This window comes from Moschus berezovskii, chromosome 19, assembly GCF_049115385.1.
Source record: "Moschus berezovskii isolate FMDL1 chromosome 19, NW_MosBer_1.0, whole genome shotgun sequence".
Taxonomy (NCBI): domain Eukaryota; kingdom Metazoa; phylum Chordata; class Mammalia; order Artiodactyla; family Moschidae; genus Moschus; species Moschus berezovskii.
Window position 1 is genome coordinate 41,643,842 of NC_142478.1, and position 4,629 is coordinate 41,648,470.

General features: G+C 38.2%; 1 pseudogene; it reads left to right on the top strand.

Annotated features, from left to right (window-relative positions):
* Nucleotides 1-4,281: 4,281 nt before the first annotated feature.
* On the top strand, nucleotides 4,282-4,400 carry LOC129542911 (5S ribosomal RNA; annotated as a pseudogene).
* The last annotated feature ends 229 nt before the right edge of the window (nucleotides 4,401-4,629 follow it).

Genomic DNA, 4,629 nt, shown 5'->3' on the forward strand with positions numbered 1-4,629 from the left:
ATGAGATGGCTGGATGGCATCACCGACTTGATGGACATGAGTTTAAGTGAACTCCGGGAGTTGGTGATGGACAGGGAGGCCTGGTGTGCTGTGATTCATGGGGTTGCAAAGAGTCAGTCACGATTGAGCGACTGAACTGAACTGAACTGAGCGTCCAATGGGTCTCAATATCCACTGGGGTTCCTGCAGATAATCCTATGGAGATATGGGGGGTGACTGTACATTTAATAATGTTCCTATTTGTTACATCTTTAAAGCAAACAACTACAAAGTCTTTACTTTGTTTCCACAGTTTTCATTCATCCAACACTCAACATTTTATAAGGCATTTCTACCTTTATTGTCTTCAATTTTCATTCCCAGTTACTCCACAATTCTTGACAGATTCTCTTCTGTCCTATCAATCTTACAAAATGTTTTCACTAAGGTAGCTAATTAGTTCTGGTTCCCTGTATTGAATGAAGAGCATTCATCATCTGCATCATTTCTTTCTTTCCTTAAACTATTGCTTCTCTTCTGTAGAGAAAGAGCAAATTAGCCAAGGAGATGTTGTGGTCAGGCTCTCTCACTTATAGCAATGCGCATCATGAGGTACTCACTTGGTCATGGGCTACTCTGTGTGGTATGCCTGTGTGAGCTCCACCATGAAAGCCTTGGCTGCTGCTGCAATGGGGCTACATTGGAGGGACATTACGGTTATAAGAGATTGTGTTATGGCTATGTCATGGCTACATTATGGTTATGTCGCAGCTGCTGCTTTGGCTGCTGCATCAGCCAGGACAGAGGCTGGGTTATGACTGCCATGCCAGCCAGGAGAGAATAAAAATATGTACAGTTCCTCTGGCTCCTTGAGTCTCCTTCCAGGATCTTAGATCGCACTTTGCCTACCCCTGAGTTCAGTAAATAGTGTGAACAGCGAGACAGTTGGTGCTGTGATCAAGATCGCCAATACACCTTCCTTTCCATGACATGGAATTGCAGCCCATTCCTCCTCAATCTTCCTTACTGTCTCACTTTCTTTCTTACGATTTCTCTGGTGGCTCAGACGGTAAAACATCTGCCTACAATGCGGGAGATCTGGGTTCATCCCTGGGTGGGGAAGATCTCCTGGAGAAGGAAATGGCAACCCACTTTGGTATTCGTGCCTGAACAATCCCATGGATGTAGGAACCTGGTAGGCTACAGTCCATGGGGTGGTAAAGAGTCGGACACCACTGAGCGACTTCACTTTCTTTCTTTTCTTCATTACATCCCCCCCACACAGCTACAGTTCAGGTTTTGCCTCAGATAATTCTCTTCTCTACACATCCGAGTTTTTATCAGGAATATACACAATTCTATGCTGAGAAGGCAATGGCAACCCACTCCAGTACTTTTGCCTGGAAAATCCCATGGACGGAGAAGCCTGGTAGGCTGAAGTCCATAGGGTTCCTATGAGTGGGACACGACTGAGTGACTTCACTTTCACTTTTCACTTTCATACATTGGGGAAGGAAATGGCAACCCACTCCAGTGTTCTTGGCCTGGAGAATCCCAGGGACAGGGAGGCTGATGGGCTGCCATCTATGGGGTCTCACAGAGTCAGACACAACTGAAGCGATTTAGCAGCAGCAGCAGCATACAATTCTATGTCTTCCACTATAATTATTTCTAAATATATGTTCCTAATGCAATTCTTATTCTGAAAATCTAGACTACATGTATAATTGCCTACTAGACTTCTTTTTGTAGTACCTGCAGCCAACAAAATTTTAACATATTCAAACTATAGGCATTATGTTTTCCCCAAATTATATGTCCTCATGGATTTTTTCATTTTACTTTGTAGAATCACAGTTTAGCTAGTTCTTAAAATCAGAAAACATTTTTCTGCCTTTGAATTTCCACACTCCATTCTAACTCATGCACCTAATCCTTTATCCCTATCTTCTTTTTAAAAAAAGGATTATTTATTTATTTTTGGATGTGCTAGATTTTTGTTGTTGTGTGAAGGCCTTTTCTAGTTGTGGAGAGTGGAGACTACTTTTCTTTGAGGTGCACAGGCTTCTCATTGTGCTGTCTTCTTTGGCTGCTTTGTGCAGACTCTAGAGCATGCTGGCTCAGTAGTTGAGGCACACAGGCTTAGTTGCTACACAACATGTAGGATCTTCACAGAGCAGGGGTCAAAACCATATCCCCTGCATTGTAAGAAGGATTATTCACCACTGGTACACCACAGAAGCCCCCTCTTCCCAATCTAATTTGTAACTCCATGATTTTGTTTTTGCTTCCCAAACATCATTATCATTTAGGTCATTTTATTTACAATCTTGCTTATCTGGCATAGGTGAATAGAGATAACTTGGGTATAGTTGTGCTGTGGAAAATGCATGGGATAGCTCCACGTATTATAGTAAGTTTGGGTTCTGTTAAAATAATACAAGTGAGAGTATGAAGGATGATTAAGGAAAAGAAGGTAGTGAATATTGGTAGATCAGCAGGCAAAAGTTTTTTGCATTTGTGTTTGCACATAGCTGTGTGTAAAGGGGTAGAAATGGGTGGAAATAGTATCATGACATGAGGAACAAATTAACCTAAGCCTCATTGTCCATTTTCCATAGTTAAGTTGCAAACTCACAATTATACATTTTATATATGGTCAAAACACCACCAAATTATAGAAACAACAACAAAAAAAATTATGTCCCCTTGCTTTATATTTAGACAAAAAATGAGAAAAATCAGTATAAAAGTGATAAACAGATATACAGAGATATCGAAGATACAGAAACAGAAATGAGAGAATTGATTATCAATGTTTATTTTAGCAAAGATTAATTGTGTCTAATTTTGCAATCCTTTTTTGTAATTTAATTTCTGACTACTTTTTCTTCTTTCAAGAAGATGGCATACCTTATACATAATCTCCTTCAGCCAGTTACTGCCACAATTCTTAAAAATAGCCTGATAGCTCCAGTTGGTAAAGAATCCACCTTCAATGCGGGAGAACCCAGTTCGATTCCTGGGTCAGGAAGATCCGCTGGAGAAGGGATAGGCTACCCACTCCAGTATTCTTGGGCTTCCCTTGTGGCTCAGCTGGTAAAGAATCCACTTGCAATGCAGGAGCCCCGATTCGATTCCTGGGTTGGGAAGATCCCCTGGAGAATGGAATGGCTACCCACTCCAGTATTCTGATTTAGAGAATTCCATAGGGTTCCAAAGACTTGGACACGACTGAGCAACTTTCACTTTCACTTTAAAAATAGCAACCAATGACGATCATAATAGTAAATATAGTGATTGCAATATATATTTTAAAGCCCATGTCTTACTCTGCACTATGGTTTGTACATGAACTATAATTTTTAGCATGAAATTCCTTTATTTCTATATATACGAAGTACATGTAACAAAAATTTACCAATTCAGATGTACACATTAAAACTTTGAATAAAGGAAATGTGCATTGTCTTATATTTCCAGAATTTTCAAAAGCAAAACTGAGTGTTACTAAAGAGTAAATTACAAGAATAATTCATTTTGAGTGGAAAGAACTTTGTAAGTTAAAAATTAACATTATAGTATTAAAAATGATATAATTAGTTCTACTTTGCAATATTCATCGATATACAATGAACATAGAGATCTCAAAAGTATCAAGGAAAATAAGACATTATTTGAAAATTAAAAAGTGAAGGGGGGACAGTATTTAGAATTATTAAATTTAAACTAATTCTTCATAAAGACTCATCTAGGGTAGATTTAAAAAGAACTTTTTCAGTGGCTAAAAGCTAGTGAAAAATATGTTCAAGATCTGATTATGATACAAATCACAAATTTATATCCAAGGATCACAATAACATTACATAATATAATTTCATTTAAAATCTTATGATTTTAAATATTCTTAATTTACATGAAGTTTATGTTTTGTGTGTTTGGTGTTAATAATTTATGTTCAAAATTATACTTCATGATGAAGTTTATATTTCATAGCTACCCTCCTATTTTTTGTCATAGGCTATTCTTATAAATGATTTTCAAAACTTCTGTAATATTTAGCAAATGTTAAACTATCAAAGAATGCACTGACATTAATACTGATAACTAAATATCAGTATTGTTATTTTACTCTGCTGCTGCTGCTAAGACGCTTCAGTCGTGTCTGACTCTGTGTGACCCCATAGACGGCAGCCCACCGTGCTCCCCCATCCCTGGGATTCTCCAGGCAAGAACACTGGAATGGGTTGACATTTCCTTTTCCTAACAATGCAGTACTTAAATAATGGGATTGTTAATAAGGTCTACAGCCATACCACCCTGAACGTGCCCAACCTCATCTGATCTCAGAAGCTAAGCAGGATCGGGCCAGGTTAGTACTTGAATGGGAGACCGTCTGGAAATACCAGGTGCTGCAGGGATCATAAAACAAAGATAAAAGCATAAAAAAGGAAGAAAAGAAAGATTAAATATTATTGTATATTTTATATTATCTTATATTTTACAAAATACTTTAGACAAAAATTTTTTAAAATGTTATTATTTTTGACTGCACTAAGTCCTTCTTGCTGTGCGTGGGCTTTCTCTAACTGTTGTGCACAGTCTTCTCATCATGGTGGTGTCTCTTGTTGCAGACCATTGTCCCTAGGC